Raw genomic sequence first — 18,433 nt, 5'->3', positions numbered from 1 at the left:
GTTGAAGCATCAGACACCTTAACCAACAGTCAGCCCTGTCTACTAGTCCTATTCCCACCAACTGCTGGAGCCGAGATACATAGATATAAAGAGCGAGATTTACTCTCAGAAATTGGTTCACTTGATCATGAGGTCGAGAAATCCCACAACCTGCTGTGTGAAAGCAGGAGACTCAGGAAGGCCAGTGGGCTAGTTCACAGGCCTGAGAGCCAGAGAGCCAGTGGTATAGATTTTAGTCTGAACCTGAAGGTCTGAGGATGGGATAAGACTGATGTCCCAGCTCAACTAATTAGGTGAAGAGTGAATTCAAGCTTCCTCAGCATTCTTCTTCTCTTTAGGCCCTCAGAGGATTGAACGATACCCAGCCTGATATTGAGGAGGGCCACCTGCCTTCCTCAGTACATCAATTCAAGTGCTAATCTCTTTGGAAACTCCCTCACTGACACTCCCCAAGATAACATTTAATCAGGTATCTGGGCATCCCTGGGTTCAGTCAAGTTAACACATAACATTAAACTCTCACAATGTCTATCACGCTACAGCATCAAAGTTACCATTGTATCGAAGGCTGGCCCCTGGCTGGCACCTAACCACTTGGCCCCAACCCCAACTATTTCTCACTTATTATTCTTTCTCCATTTTGAGGTTCCAGACCATCTTAAAGCTGGTGCTACAGGAGTCATGTCACTGACTATGTAAACAAATATATTTCAGCCTACTTTTTTGATAGATCCAGTGAACCAAAAAAGTCTTATCTTCATGATACAGTGACTTTGCTTTTTCAGATTTGAGTAGGAGAGAAAACAGATGGTTTGTATATACTGAGAGAACAAACATGGAGATTAGCTTTAAAAACTGTAAGTAATATTGCTGAATATGCATCAAATAACAAAACTATAAACAATTTAGGAAATTAGAGTCTTTAAACCCGGACACTGGTAAAATCTCCTGATTGTATAATTTACCTACCCAAGAAAGAGGGTACAGTATAGCATCGATCATAAGTCTAGTCAAAACTAGAGTTAATTCCTAATTACAATCATTTCGGAGTCTCCACTCTGGCTGATCAGACTTGAACATTTTCCTACCCTGTGTGAGCTGTGGAAAATATTTACCGTACAACTTCCTGATCATTCTTTGCCTACCCTTAAGGAGTTTCACTCCTACGCATCTACAGCCTTTGGCTCAACAAAAACTCAAGCGAACCTCCATTTGAGTTCTCAGCTCTTTATCTATGTTGCTTCCTCCTTCTCAGAGCTCTGTTCCACCATCAGCAGACTCCTCAGCCTCCCTAAACCCTAACAACACCCTCCTCAACTCACTGAGGCAGCTGGCCTATGTTTGCATTCCTCTGCTTCTATAGCCTTGATACTGGTTTTAGGCAGAAAACTCCCCAATCACAGGGCTCCCCTTGTTTGTTTCCTTCTCTCAGGGATCCCACTACTGTGAGGCCTGTGTGTTAAGGTCTGAGAACAGTTGTTGCACATGAATTTGCCAATTTAAGTTTCCATGACAGGAGGTTAAGTCCTGTCTTTGTTACTCCCTCTTGGCTGGAAGCGGCCTTTTTAAATGTGAATTATCTTTCCTGCTTTCTAGATTGTTAGCAGAACCCTCATTTTGGAAAACATGTTACAGTGTTAAACAAATTCAGCAAGACAGTAAAAATTTTAAAAGACTCAAGCTGAGATAAATCATTTTAAATAGCTAGACATAAATTCTCCACAACTAGACTAGTGTTAGTCCAAGCATGATGTACTGAAAGCTGTTTGGTGCTGAGTGCATCGTTTTCTGTCCTCTGTCTGTATGTTCTTCAGAAACCTATATAGGATTTTAAGCCTTGCCACTGTGGACATTTTTCCTGGGATCATCACTTTCATTTCTTAAAGGAGTGCAATTGCCTAAAAAGAGGCAATTGTTCTGCATAGATGTTTTCCTCTTAGTCATGACAACATAACTTCTGATAATTTACAGCTTAGTTCACTGTTTTTATTTGGCTACACAGTGATTTCATCTCATAAACTCTAAAAACGTGGTATCTTCTTTAGTTTCCCTCGTGTAACAAGTCTTCTTTACCTACTAAATGACAGGCATCTTGAGGTACTTATTTTTCAAGTCTGAAGGAAATAAATAAGACAAACTAAAATTAAAAGATGTATGAACTGTCACCATCCAGGGAGAGTTTAAAACTCTCTAGGTGATTCATTTGATATCAAAGCTATTTAGAAAATGTCTTCCAATTCCATTTTAGCTGTTAGTTTGTTCCAAATTAAAGTATTTGGTTCATATAATTAAAAAAGAGCATGAAATTTTTATTTCTCTTCCATTCTATTCTTCAAGCTTTTATTTTTTTATTTAAAATTCCAATGCTAAAAATAAAATCCAAGCCTTCTGGAAAACAACATTAACATTGTTGAGCAACTTTCCTTTATTCAAAACATTTGTTGCTATTTAGTTTCTCTCCCGCACAGGTGTTCATGATGAATTAATGTAATATGCACTTCATTCCACAGTTTTCATTATCAGTATAGACCAAGTAAAGGACACAGGTCCATTCATTTATTGACTGACTCATTTATTTACTCAGCAAGTTTGTACTGAGTCCATTACTATGATATGCCGTGGTGAAATAAACAAATACAGTCTCTGCCCTAATAGATCTTATAGTAACAAATCAGAACTGAACAGTTAGTATCAACAAAAAAATGAATAATTACAAAATGATAGGTTATGAAGGAAACAAAAGGCCTTGTAATAGAGATTCACAGGGATAAAGGACAGCAGATTCTTTGGTCGAGTTGTCAGTAAGGACCAAAAAGGTAACATGGAAGCTGAGACAGAAAGAATTAGAAGCCAGTCATGCAGAGATGGGAGAACTTTCCAGTCAAAGGAAACTGAACGTATAAAGGCCAGAAAGACTTGGCATTTCAAGTAACTGAAAGCAGGCATGCTAATGGACTATAGTGAATAAGTGAGAAAGCAATTGGAAACATAAGCAGGTGGCAGATTATTTAGGGCCTTTTGATTAAGCTAAGATGACTGGATTTCATTATCAATGCAATAGAAAGCCCCAGAAAGTGTTAAGCCAAGGAGTGACATGAGATAATTTATATTTTTTAAAAGATACAAGTTATAGTGTGGAGACTGCATTGGGAGGAGAGGAAAGTCAAACGTGGTTAGGACTTCATTTAGAATTTATCTTCATATGACCAAAATTAGTTATTTTTCACATGTATATGACCTTTACCCATAATCCTCCAAAGTGTTTCTACATAGGTTAAAACTCTCAACAAATCAGAAAGGTCTAAGTTATTGCTGTTGTTGCTTAAATCCTTCATATTTCCTGTATTTATATAATTTGATACAAGAAAAAGCATCCTGAGTAACAAAGGTTTAAGACTTGCAACGAGCTACATGAAAAAGTTTGAAAATAGCCTCCTTAAAGAGGTTTCCACCTATTAGATGATTGGATACGTTCTACTGGTGGCAAAAATTAGACAGCAGGTATTTCTCTTCCCAAATATATGATATATACTTTTTTATACAATTATGTATACATTTCTATACAATAACTATATATGCTAACCCAGGGGTGTCCAAATTTTTTTTAACGTTTTCACCAACGGCCAGATGCGGTAAAATACACAAACAGCCGGGCCACTCACTAGCGGTGAGGTACGTATTGCCTCACCTGGTTTATTTAAGTAAACTAAATATATTTTTGGAATTTGCGGTGGACCAATTAACAATGGATCATGGGCTGCAGTCGGCCTGCGGGCCGCAGTTTGGACTCCCCTATGCTAACCAGTACCTGACTCGTAAAAATTTTAACGTGATATATACATTTAGCTAAATATTCATTAATTGAATTTATTTGTCTCTTGCCACCACTGATTCACCTCTCTATTCCCTGGAACCTTATAGCAGGGACTACTCAACACATTCCAGGTCTCAACTCAGGCATCATTTTTGCTAGGAATCTCCTGATAACCTCCCTTCTCAACACCTGACTGGACTAGCTGTCTCTTTTCTATGCTTCAGGAGCATCTGGTTATACTCTTTGAGGACATACAGACTGTTAGTTAATTGGGTTATATTTTTTGAGAGCAAAGACTATATATTTCCAGTACCTGACACTTTGTTGGCAGAAAATAAATGCATATGGTATGAACGAATGAAAGAATGAATGAGAGTACAGTGTTTTGTCTTAGCACTGTAATTTTACTTACTGTTTACAAATATAATGATATACATATAAAAACAAAGACAATAACATATTTATTATACTCAAATTGAAGCAAAACTTCTTTTCCTATGATAGAGAAGATAGATATGATGAGAGTGGGTGATGAGAGTAAGGCCAAGTGGAGGTAAGAACATTGTTATAACAAGTATTAGCAGGTGGATAAAGTCCAGTTAATAGAATATCATCTCTAAAAATATATGCAAGTGGATTCTTTACCAAAGCATTTATTTGATGTTTTATTGACATGAATTCAAATACAATTTTATCATCGCAAAGTTTATTTAGCTACTTAGATTTGTAAAATTGGATCTTACAAATCACTAGGGGTTATGTTAACCTGATAAGGAAATGTACTTTGAAAATTTGGATTCTGTTGGCTTTTCTTAATTCTTAAATAAAAAATTGCAACAAATATTAACTTCCGGTTTTCTTTTCCCATATTAATATCCTTACAGGAACTTTAGGAAAAGTACATCATAAAGTAGAAATAAGCCAAATTAGTATCTGAGTAAGATTAATTAAATAACTAATTTACTCCCAAATTCTGTTTATAATAATATCTTTAAATTAAATTCTGTCAAGCTGACAAATGTAATTTCTTTTTTGGTTTGAAATTATATTTTCTCTAATTACTAATAAGTTTGAGCATCCCTACAATTGCTTTGTAGCCATTTGGTTAGGCACTGTAATTTGCCTAGTGTATCATTTGTCAGATGCCCATTTTTCTAGTCAGGCTATTGACTTAATTTTGTTGATTTTTACAAGTTCCTTTATGAGCAACTTAAAGGAAAGATCAGAAGTTATCAAACATCAGAAGTCTAGATCAGGAGTCATCAAATGTTTTTTATAAAGGGCCAGATAAACATTTTAGGTTTTGCAAGCCATATGGGGTCCCTACCACAATTACTCAACCTCTGCTGTGTGGTGAGAGAACAGCCATTGATAATATGTAATTTTCTTTGTTAGTGGAATATAAAATAATGCTGAGTCATGCAACTGATAACTGAGTTGGATTCTGTGATATTTGATATGTTTGTCACAGAAATTTGATTCATAATCCTCACTAAATTAGAGAATTTTGCTTCTATTCCAAGTTTGATAAAATAGTATCATAATTAGATGTTGAACTTCATCTATTTTTTTTTTTTTTACTTCTAGTAATAAAACCACATTATCTCTCCTCTGAGTAATGTGGAGAAATACTTTGTCATATTTTCTGATATTTAACCATCCTTGCATTTCTGTGATAAACCCATTGCTTGAGCTATTTTTAAAAAATACACTATTTGGTTCAGTTAGCAGATATTTTATTTAGAATTTTTGCATCTGTGTTTACCACTAAAATGCGCCCATGGTTTCTTGTGTTGCCCTTCTCTGATTTTAAAATCAAGTTACACCAAGCTCATGAAGTGAACTAGGGAGAGCCTTTTATTTTCTAGTAAAATTTGTATAAGTTACCATTTAATTATTCCTTGAATTTGGATGAATTGCTAAAACAATATTGTCTTGGCTTGTAGCTTTTTGGGATGGAAATTTCTTTAAAACAAGTTTCTATTTCTTTAATACTCAATTATCTACTCACGTTTTCTATTTCTTTTTGTGCTGATTTCTGGCATTTTATTTTTCTTCAGAAATGTGTATGTTTATGATGATTTTATATTTATTAGCATAATTATTTACTTTAAAAAATTATTTTAAAACTTTTATCTGTAGTTGTTTCAACTTATGTATTCCATATGTTGTTTATTTTAACCATTTTTTTCTTTGAAAATTCTTGCCAAAAGTCCATGCATTTAATTAATCTTTTCAAAGAACTTTTTTTTGTTGTTCTTCTCAAATTTTTTTACTTGTTTTTGTCCTTTTATTTCTTCTTTCTTGTTTGTTTGATTTTATACTGCTGCTTTTTCTGACTGCATTAATTGGATCCTTAGCTCATTTTAAAAAAAGGTAATTTTTATTTCCTGATAAATATGCTTAAATTAATAAATTTCTCTTATATTGCTTTACCAGTGCCTCACAATTTATGATAAACACATTTTCATCATCATTCTGTTCTAAATATTTCACAATAGCTTTTATAAATTCCTTTTATACAAAAGCTGTATGATAGTATACTTTATGAGTGCCATCATTAAGGGTTTTTTTAAATGATACATTTATTTTCGAATTTCATTTGAATTCTTGCCAGAGAACACAGTTTGTACTATTTTGAATTTATTGCTGTTTCTTCTGTTGCCTAGTGCATCGGCAGATTTTACAAATTTTCTATGTATGCTCAAAAAGAATATATTATTCTATTTGTCTATTTGTTGGATATAATACTTCAACATGTTTTTAGTGTCCAATTATATAGCTGATTTCAGCTTCTTAATAATTGAATTATTCATATATTCAGATCTTTGTACCTCTTTGATAGAGGACATGTGAAAAATTTCCAAATAAATTTGTTGATTACTCTATTTTCCCCTGCTATTCTATCAATTATTATTTTTCTGTCTGTCTGGTTATATTGTTATGTGCATATATACTCATGGTAATATACTTCCTTATTCTATTGTTATTATTCTTATTCATTTTTAGCAACATATGACTATTAATTGCTCCTAATATTATTTTTTGTGTTGAATTCTGTTATGTCAGAAAACAACATATCTACTCCAATTTTTTTTTGTTCCTCAAACACGTTACTAGATCTTGTTTTTTTGAATACATCATTGGTAAATTTTATCAGACCTTTAAGTAAGAAATAATATCACTTCTATGCAATTTCTTCCAGAAAACAGTAGAGAAGGGAACACCTACCAACTCATTTTAAGAAGCCAGGATTACCATGACAGCAAAACCAGACAAAGGTATTGTAAAGAAGAAAACTATGGACCAAGATCTCTCACGAACATACACATAAAAATCCTCAACAAAATGTTAGCAAATCAAATCCATCAATATACCGAAAGGATAACACTTCACAACCTTTCACATCATGGGAATGCAAGGCTGCTTTAAAATATGGAAAATCAACTTAACTCACCATGTGAATAGACTGAAGAAGTAATACCATATGATCATCTCAATAGATGCAGAAAAGGCACTTGACAAAAGTCAACAGCCTATTTTGCCGGTATTCTTTTTACCAGTGTCCAGCTATTTCTGTTGTATGTGAAGTATCCATCTCTCTGTGCAGTCCTATCTCTCCTTAAATTCCGGGCCTCTTAGCTACCCTGTGACCTCAGCTCTCGGATAGTTTCAAGAAAAGTCACAAAGTTGCAGTTTATTCAGCTTTTTGTTGGTGATGGTGATGGAGTTACTGTAACGTATAATAATAATAGCAATACTCCCTAATTCTAAGCAGGAACTAAAAGTGATAATGACTATCATCTTATTTCCAATATTTATAATATGTTCTTTTTCATGTCTACCAGGACTTATTTTATTTTCAACTATTTTGATTCAAACTTTATTACATTACATAGAAGTTACAGACTTCTGTTTCCACTAAGATGGAGTTGACATACTTTTCCCTATTCATGCTGCTAACAACATCTAAAATCCCTTGACATCATATAGAAAGCAAACATAGCACAACTCTACAAATTGGTGAGAAAAAGGCAGATTGGCAGGGAATTTAAATGCCAGGCATGGCACAATAGTCAGTTCTCTGGGTTTTCTTTTTGCTTCAAATATATCAGACTTGCAGCTGAAGAAGCCAGCGAATCAGATGCCATTGGGCGTCGACAAAAAAAGTACCAAGAAAAGCCTGTTGTCTCTAGCCAAAGGGGCAGAAAATGGGCAGTCTGTCAAGAAAGAACTCTTTCATACAATGAACTGCTCTTTTCCCAGCCAAACACCATAGGAAAAGAAATTGTGGCTCCACCCCATTCATGCCAGCAAAGGCTCCTAACCTACAGCAAGGACTCATAGTGATGTTTTGGGACTTCTGTGCTATTGATATTGGGAACATTGCAAATTCAGTCACTGAACCAGCAAATGGATTGGTCTAGTTCATGGTCATGAAGTTGTGGCATGAAATTGTCACCTCACTAGGTCCTCAGCTTTCCATAAAGCTGAAGAGACAGGAGGCAGTTTAACAGCATTTATTTATTCTTATTTAATGGGTCAGAGGGCTGTACCTGAGCCCATGGCTTCCCACAGCCAGCCTCTTTCCAACCCCTCATCTTGTGGAGGATTCTGGCTCCCTTTACCCAGCAGGAATGGAACTCCTAGCCACCACTGCGGGTTTCTGGAACCAGATCCCAGAATGCCAATGGCTTCTGCCCATTTATGTGTTCATTTCTGTGCAGTTTCTGGTTCATGAGGATTTCATCTTGTTTTTGAACCTGGACATGTATTTTGGGTTTTCTATTTTGTCTATCCCTGCAATATTTAGAGCATAAGCACAGTGTATAAACTCAATTGTACTATCTTGATCTGAAGCACAAGCATAGGAATTTGCTTTTCATCTGCATTATTTAATGTGAATTGGTGAACAAATCTTAATGAGTGAAAGAAAAATAGCTACCAAATAAAAGGGACAATTCATATAACTTGCTAAAGATAGTATGTCAAATGTTTTAATTCACTATATTTATTAAAACTTCCTGTGTAATCAGGTTTTCTAACACTTAAGGGCGTTTTATAGGGACACACATTTTTAACATGTTAAAAATGTTATAAAATATGAATTATCCATTAAATCAACGTCTTATTGAAACTATTCACAACTATTTGCTAAGCTTACAAAATATTTCATTTCACCTACCCACAAACAACTGATATTGATAAATACTAAAATAAACAAACAAACAAACAAACAAATAAATGGAAGCAGAGGTGAAAAAAAAGTCCATCCTTTACCATACAAACTAGGGCATCAAAAGTAATCAGACCACAGAAGCAAAAGGGTTAATGCACCTATGAACTCCACACATACTTCATCCTTTTTCCATATTTTAAAAGGATTGGGCTAAAATTGTGCAGGAGAAGAATGTGAGGAAAATTAACTGCCAGTTTTGCAGGGTATGATCTATAAGCACGTAATAATGATAAATGAAGTATTCTGTCACATTTTCCTCATTTCTGTTTCCCTTATTTAAGTTACATTCTTAGCTAAGAACAGTAACATACCTACTTAATTATCTTGCCTGCCTACCCCGATATACTGCATCATGTAGTTATGCCTGCATTGCATGGAGAGAAGATCTGGCTCTCTTTCAGTTCCCATAATAAGAGTGGACAGTCAACCCAGATAATTCAGGACAAATGTTCCACTGGGGCCCTGAAGCATCTTGCTTGTTACCCATATTAATCACATTAACTACATCATGGCGAAATTCCATTTCGTGCTGTGCGGTATTGAAGCAGCCTTAATGTTTTATGATTATGCTATGTAAATTCATTTTTACCTGATTAGTTTGCCACAGCACAAGGAAAGCACCACCCAAGAAGAGGCAGGGTCAGAAACTGACCCCATTTTTCTAGGATGTGGGTTCCACATGTTATGCATAAATAAACAATTTAAACAAATTTGATAACAAGGAGTCATATTTTCCCTATTGGTTTTATCCCTATGAACAAGTCAATAAAAACATGAGAATTGAGACAAGTTGTACATATTCCAAGTTTAAAAATAACAGTTCATCAATTCATGGTCTCTTGACATCAGCACTATTGACATTTTGGGCCAGAAAGTTCTTTGTGCAGACCTGTCCTATGCATTGTGTGATGTTTAGCAGCATCTCTGGCCCCAGCCAGCTAGACGCCAGTAGCAACACTGCCTTCCAAGTTAGGATAATAAAAAATGTCCCCAGATATTGACAAATTTCCTCTGAGGGTATAAAATTCCCACCTCCCTATTAAGAAACATTGCTTGAATTTGATTTTTTTTTCAGGATATTGATATTTTTCACCTTCCAACACTTTAGTATTGTGGTATGGATATGACAGTAGAATTTGTCTATGCATGTCCAGCCACTATAACACTACTTTCCCCCTATTCCATACATGGATAACACATGTTATGAATTAATAATCTGAAATATTAACTAACTGTTCTGGTCTGTTTTCTCATGCCACCACCAATTATTCTCATACAACAACATAAGAGTTACCATTTGCCCAGAGATTGAGAGGGAATTTTTCAACACTCAGCAAAGAAACCAAATTCTATGCTTCTCAGGCTTTAAAGCTATCTGTGAAGAGCCAAAAATCAAATTTAGATTGACACCTCAAACTCCTTAATGACTAGAACTTCATCAATGCTGTATTTGAAATAAGCATTATGAATTTTGTGACCCATTTACTTAAAATGTTTACGTTTCTAGGCCTCTTGATGCACAGAGGCCTCTGTCTACACCTAGACACCTCTGACTACCAATTTCAATGTGGCCAGTAAACTAATGCACAAGTGATTCATATAAAACTCTATAATTCTTTACAAATCAACCATTATATGCATGTTTTAAATCTGAAATGAATCATTTAAACACACAATGTTTCTCTTGACCCTTTAATGGAGATTGGTTTAGTTTCCAAAAGCAAGTTGATTGCTATAGCTTTCACATAAATCCAAATGCTGTTCTTGTGTACCTTTTCTTAGGCTTCTTTTAAAAATTCCTGATATGTGACAATGTAATTTGCACCTCAGTAACCTTAGACTGGCTCTGTAGCTTTTAACTAGTGCATAAAGTAATTTTCTGATGTATATAGAAATAGTCTATAAGCACAGTCTACAAGCACTGCCTATGCGTGAGTAACAGAATGGACCAGAAATATTAACACAGAGAATTAGATGGAAGAGAATTTTATAAGATTCTCTAAGGAAACAGACTTATTTAAAAGGATAAATATTTAGTGCTGTGTATGAAAAAGATAATTCACATCTTTTTTTATAGGTGTAGAAACATATAAGCATGAGGTTAGAAATAGAGGGATTAGTTACAACAAACACATGAATAGTTATTACTATTATTAATGCTATATTGTTATTTTTCTGGAGTTTGATAAGAAAGACAAGTAATCAGAGGACAGAAAAAAAGTAATTCATAAATTAAGAAATACAATTAGTAAACAAATTTTGAAAGCTATACAAACTGGCTGGCAATCACAAGTATAGAAATTAAACCAAGGTGACATTTTTGTTTTGTGTCTATTAAGTTAGAAAGATTATTCTAAACTAGTAATATCAAATAATGATGACAGCTTCTCCCTAACTTGCATACATCGTTAAGGCATTATTAATTATTTCTTTAGGAAAACAGAGAGGGAATTGTTTAAGAGCCATTTATAATATCTATTAATTTTCAAATAGACATAATTTGATCCAATTTATGGTACTAAAATCTATCCTACAGACTATGTTCTTAAAATTAGGAAACTTTCTGAGTCAAAGGGGTTTTTTTTTAATCTCAATCTTTAAAAGAGTGTAGCAATTTGTTTACCAAGAACTACACCTAGAAATCTATGTTAAGGAAACAAGGTCTAAGATATAGAAAAACTGTATGAATGATAACATTAATCATCAATGTGTATTTAAAAAAATCTGAAGCAAGGCAGGTTTCCTGAAATAGGGAAACGTTGATGGTAATTATGGAACATCCACATGACAGAATACAGGTATTAAAACATGTCAAGTTCATATGATATGTAAAATATACAGTAATTAAAATAAAGAAAAAAAAGAATATTTAGAAGAACGAGAAAAAGGAGAAATAGAAGTGATATCATACAAGAGATGTACAAATATGCCTTCCCAACACAAACCATACATGTGGTTTAAAAAAATTCGGTTAAAAGCAGACTGATAAATTTTTACTTGCTTTGCTGAGAATTTCAAGACTAAGGAAGGAACAAGGGCAATGACTCTCTCTCCAGCAGGAAATAACGTAATACATAAGGGCTTTATGTTTTGAAAAGCAAACTCCTTCATATATGAGTATATATTCATAATGTTTCATATCAATTTTGACCAATCTCAGTAGCAAATAACTATTTCACAATGTGCAAGTGGTAGAAATCTTGGGAGTGAGTAGGTGACTACATCATTTTAGGGGTCACACCAGTCAAAGAATAGATAATCTGGGTATGAAATCATATGTTTTGCCAGAACTTGTAAAAGTGGATTTCCAAAAGCTCAGAGGGAATTGGAAGGTGAGAGAATATGAATAGAATGAAAGAGAGAAGATCGCTCAAGAGGTTTTGGAGGTTCTACAAAGATAAATCCTGGTGATGCAACTATCACAATGAGAAAGGGTACGTGAGGGCATTTAAAAACCACTGTGACTACTCACAGTGCTGGACACACTCAGAAATGGCAAAAGAAGAAAAAGACAAGGATGAGAACAAAAGGGGGACAAAGGTCAAGTGAGTGAGATTCAACCCTAAAATGAGCTGAGGTCTACTATAATACTAAGAATAAAAGTATTAACAACATGGAAAGGAGAGGGTTGCAATTTGGATCATGTGGCATAATTTTTATAACCAGCATTCTTGACCCTTTTTTTGTTTTTGGTTAGGTCTTCTCCACCAAGAAGAATTTTCAAACTGTAAAAGGCATGATAAACATGGGAAGGAAGTGAAGCCCAAGATTTGATAAGAAAACAGCAAGGCATCTGAATGTTTTGCTGTGACCTGGAGACAAACCACACAGGCATAATATCCCCTGGAAACTTTTTAGAAACAGATTCTCAGGCCCACCTTGGACCTGAATTAAGAGCTGAATTTTCACGAGATCCCCAAGTGATATTTTTAGAAGCAATGGTCTAAACAATTTCAATCTTTAGATCCTAATAAAATACTACTGTGATTGCTTAAGCATTGTAAACTCTTTTGAGAACATAGAAGAGAAGCCTAGAAATGGGTAAATGTCCCCATTTACCAAGAAATGTACATTACAACATATACAGAATAATATTTTAAATTATAGAAAGAAAAGAATATAATTTTTATGGAAAGAATTTGCCAATAGATGTGTTTTATTTGGGATAACACCAGCAATCCATTTCTAGGAAACTATCCTAAGGAAATAATATGAATTGAAAAACAAACTAACACAACTCTTTTATGTTCAAAGATACCCACTGCACATTTAAAATTCTGAAAAATTGGAAAACCTTTCCTACAAAGAACGTGTTACTGTCATAATCAGAGAAAAATGAACAAACGAACATTATTTAAGTGTAGATAATATATGTATAAAAGCCTGAAAATATACCAAATATCACCAGATTTCCCTCCCTGTATGTACTGAGATTATGTTTTTTCACATTTCTTTATGTTTCATGTATATTTATAAATTATCTAATAAATATTAAATAATATTCATTGATGATCCAAAAATAAGCTTTTTAATAGGGAAGTCATAATATTATACATAAATTATCCCAAATACTTAACAGTTGTGTAAGAATTTTTAGATTGCCATCTGAGAGAAACTCATTATTTCTAGAGAGCTTTCATTTTGGTGCAGTATCTGGCTCAATAAATACTTGTGCAGCAATGGATATTTAATAAGGGCTGTGTTAGTCAGAGAAGTACATAAGGTAAAGGAATTTTTAGCTAATTAAAGGACTTTGTCCAAAAACTATTGATAAATGATTTCCTGTCAAACTGAAGGGAGGTTTCTGACATTAATGCCACATGGTTTTGCCTTATTGGATGTTTTCCTTGGATGATATCAGAGGCATGTTGTGAATCACTACTGGGAAAGCCAGTTTAGAGGCTCTCTGACAGAATCAAGATATAAAAACATCTCAAATCAAAAGAATAAAATAAATAATGCAGAAACATGTTCTAAGATACAGAAAAAAATAATGTAAAATAAAGGAAACATTCTAAGTCACTTCAGAACATTTGCATTAGTCAATAAATGATATTGGGGAAAATGGCTATTAGGAAGAAAATATCAAATTATGTCCTTACTCATATCATACCCCTCAATAAATTCCAGATGACTTAAAAGAGTTAAGATTTAAAAATGAAAACGGCAAAATGAAGAAAATTTAAGTGACTATCTGCTTTTGTAATTCATAGAACGTTTAAAATATTCACAAAGTCAATAGATTTACCTACTTAAAAGCTAAAAACCTTAATGTGAAAAACTATCACAAAACTAAAAGGCAGAAAAAGTGTGTATTGGTGAAGGAGGGAGACACGTGGTACAATATGGCATAGGCTTCTATCCGTAATTTGCAAAGAATTCTAAGATAAACATTAAGATCCCAATACAAAATCAGCCAGACACAAATAGGTAATTTATATAATATGTAGGAATGACTAAGAAAATGATTCAAACTCTCTACAAACCAAAGGAATGCAAATTAAAATGAGTAATCATGACTTTTCACACTTAAAAACAAAAGAAAGTATAAAAATATCATGATTGCTTCTCAGCCTTTGGCTAAGATCAAGTATAAAACATCATCAATTCTCCATTCTGGAAAAGATAGGGTTAGATAAAGTACCACTGAGAGCATAAATCTCTCATGAAATTTGGCTGCAAAAATTGGCAGTGGTTCAACCTTTCCAAAAATTAATACTACATATCAGAGTTAAAATGATCATCTTTGGCACAGTAATTCTACTCACAGTATTTTTTCCTAGGGAAATAAGCAGAGATCCAGGCAATACACAAAAATGTTTTCACTTTAAAAAAATAACAAAAAGAAACTCAAAAATCTATCAATGGAATAGCTAAATAGATCACTGTACAAATATCATGCAGATATTAAAGATTCTTTCAATAAATTTTTAGTAAATGAGGATATGCTTGTTATAAATTAGAGATAATAAGATAAAACTACATATATGATAATCCCATGCAATACATTTATAAATACAAAAAAACAGAATCAGATTTCTTTTCATTATAGGGTTTTATTATCTTTTTTAGAAATTTTTTTATTTCTATGTAAGAATATCTTCTATAACCAGAAAAAAATAGGCTAGTAAAACACAAACACAATAGTAACTAATACTTATTTAGCATTACTATATTCCAGGCACTGTGGTGGTTCAGATAAATTTCATTTATTCCCAGAACAACACTCTCAAGTACTTATCATTATGATACCCTATTTTACATTGGTATTTGTTATAGATCAATATAGATTCTGCTATAAAACTTTCATAAAACAAAATTAACTGACACTCAAAATGCTTTATTGCTAGTACCAGGAATAGTGCTTAATAAAAGTGTGTTGAATGAATGTATTTAAACCAACTGTATATTTAAACCAACTGTATGGAATTCAGTAGAATTACATGTCAGATCCCGTCACTTAGGTTCAAAAAAAGTAATACATAAGGGCAGAGCAAGAGAGAGCAGGCTTAGCGTTGCTTATGTTCTCAATTAACCTTGGGTGCCTCAGACAGCATGACGTTCCCTACATCGGACATGCTCTTTGATCACCTGACTGCAAGGCTGAGGAAATGAATTTTCCTTGAAGTGAAAACATGATTAGGATTCCTCTACCATTTAAAAATCACTTTAAAAACTGTTAAAACAAAAACTGGAATTGAGATCTCATTTAGTATGTGCAGTTTCACATTGCAAAATCACTGTTAACCTCAGAGCCAAATGCATTTTTTTCCTTTGAATTTTTCTACTAAAGGAAGATTTTCTTAGTAGCAGATTAAGAACTCTTAATTCTTTTCCAGGAACCAGAGAGACAAAAGACACTGGCTGAATCCCGCATCTAGTGCTGAAGCTTTAACTGTCAAGAGAAGAGGGAATACTTTTCTCACAATATCTGGAACGAAATTCTCTTGAGTGCTCTCTGCCACCTAGAGAGAAGGCAGTAATAAGTGTGGCAGTTATAAGTCTCAAGTATAGGTATGTAAGAAATATCTCTTCCTCCATTTTTCATAAATCGACTTCATTTTTGACTCTGAGGCCCCATATTTCAAGCTGGCAGGATGTGAGTCACTTGTCCCCTAACTCAATGTGTGTGTAAGTTCTAAACTGTTGACATGAACAGCAGTACCACAGTGCATGTACAGTGTATCACCCGGTCTGCATGACTCCCTATCTGCAGCACCAGTGAGATGCTTCCTATTAGGGCTTTAGGAGAGACTGGTAACCCCAATACTAGATCTTCACATGCCAGCAGACCCCATCTCTCTGACCTGCTGCTTAGCTTCTCCACCGAGTGCCCACGCTGCTGTTCAGGCCCTCACCCAGCTCTCTGTATTCCGGTGCTTCGTGATGTCCTTCTCTGTTTTGAGGTGGGCTTTAAGAAATGCCCTTTCTGCCTTCTCTTTCATCTAAGCCACTCTGCACCTTTTGCAGACTCTTCATCCAGTCTTGACACAAGTCAAGAAGTCTTAGAAACTACATTTTCCTTCATGCCCTGTCTCAAACCTCCTTTACATGAGAAAACTAACAGGTTCCCACATGCCTCAATCCTGAGGAAGAAGTCAAAGTTTAAAATGCAGGAGAGATTGTGCAGCCACTTGGGTGACAAAGATTGTTGGGATTTGAAGTCTCGGTAGAGTATTAAGTGCCACATCATATATGGCATGGTAGATGGGACATTAACTGCCCAGAGACCAATTAAATACAAATTAGATATCAATTTAGCAGGAGAGCATTTCAGAGTATGGATATGTCATAAATTATCTGTGACCTATTGGTAAATATTTAGTTTGTTTCCATTTTTTGCTATGGCAAGCAATTACTCAATAAACATTGCTGTATAATATATTACATAATACTGTTATTTCTATCATAAATATTTCTAGAAGTGGGTTCAAAGTTATGCACATTTCAATTTTAATGAGTTATGCAAGAATTACTTTGCAAAAATGCTATGTTCAAATTGACAATATCACTAAATGCATATGGGAATACTAATTTTCCCAACACCCTTGCCAGTACTAGATGTTATCAATCTTAATTTTTGCTAAACTGATGAATAATAAACAATAAGGCATTTTTAAAAATTTGTTTCCCCAACTTCTATTTGGCCAGCATCTTCTAATATATTTTTGTCCACTCACAATTCTTTTTTTGTGAATTGTCTTCTTTATACTCTTTACCTAGGTTTATATTTTGCTATCTTTTTATCTTTTATCTTTTTTTGCTATTAATTTCTAGGAGAAATTTTCTTTTTTAAAAATAAGTGCTTTTTCTCAGTCTATCTGAATTTGATTTTTAAAATGGACTTTTACCACATAGAAATTATAACATTTTATATAGAAAAATCTATATAATCTGTTTCCCTTTTATTGTGTTTTGTTTCAGTGGGTTTCTTCTGTTACTTAGGAAAGCTGTGCTCAATCTGGGATGGTAAATACACTCCTGTATTTTTTTTTCAATACTTCTATAGATTTATTCTATGTTTACTTTTTAATTCATAGAGATATTCCTTTAAATACGGTGTGAGAAAGGGCTCTAGATTTATTTTCTTCCAAACTACTTCAACAATATTTATTGAGTATATCACCTTCTTTACTTTTGGCTTGTTTTTATTCTCCATTTGCATTTAACAGGTGTTAAAAATCGACTAACCACAAATATATTTTGTTTAGTTCACATTTAATTTTCTATTCTCTTTTTTGTTGTTATTGCTATTTCTTATTTTATTTTTCCTTTAAGTTTTTTTTTTTTTTTTTCCTTTAAGTTTTTAATTGCCTGAGCCTGGCATCCATTCCCCAGTTCTCTGTAGGCCCCACCACTCTCTACTGTCGCATAACAAAAGTTTCATTTGTTTACCTCTCTGTGTGGCCCCTGAAAGTATTTGAATTTTCACTCCGACATTGGTTTTTCTAAGAAATTTTATTCTTTTAGTTGACTTTAGATAAACTGTTGCTTTGTTTTGTTTTTTTCTCCCCAAAGTCAGTTATAAACATATTTTTAATATCTGTGCTTATATTTTTCTAATTGATTTATAATTTTATTGTATCTTATCAGAGAATGACCTTTTAAAGTCTCTACCTTAAGGAATGCACTAAAGTTTTCTTTCTGGGTTAATATATAATTGATTTTTGTGAATATTCCATGGGTATAAGAGAATAATGTGTTTTTTTGTTTGCAGGGTATAAAAGTCTATGAATACTTTTATACTGATTATGTTTATTTTAGTATAGTTATTCAAATTCTCCATAACAATAATATTTTTGGTTATATGATTTGTCAAATTCTGCAAGACAGTATTGTTTTACTGAGATATTTAAAATTCCATTTTAATATACAAAAAG

The sequence above is a fragment of the Rhinolophus hipposideros genome (assembly GCF_964194185.1).
Source record: "Rhinolophus hipposideros genome assembly, chromosome: 3".
Lineage (NCBI taxonomy): Eukaryota > Metazoa > Chordata > Mammalia > Chiroptera > Rhinolophidae > Rhinolophus > Rhinolophus hipposideros.
Note: the sequence above shows the minus strand (reverse complement) of the source record.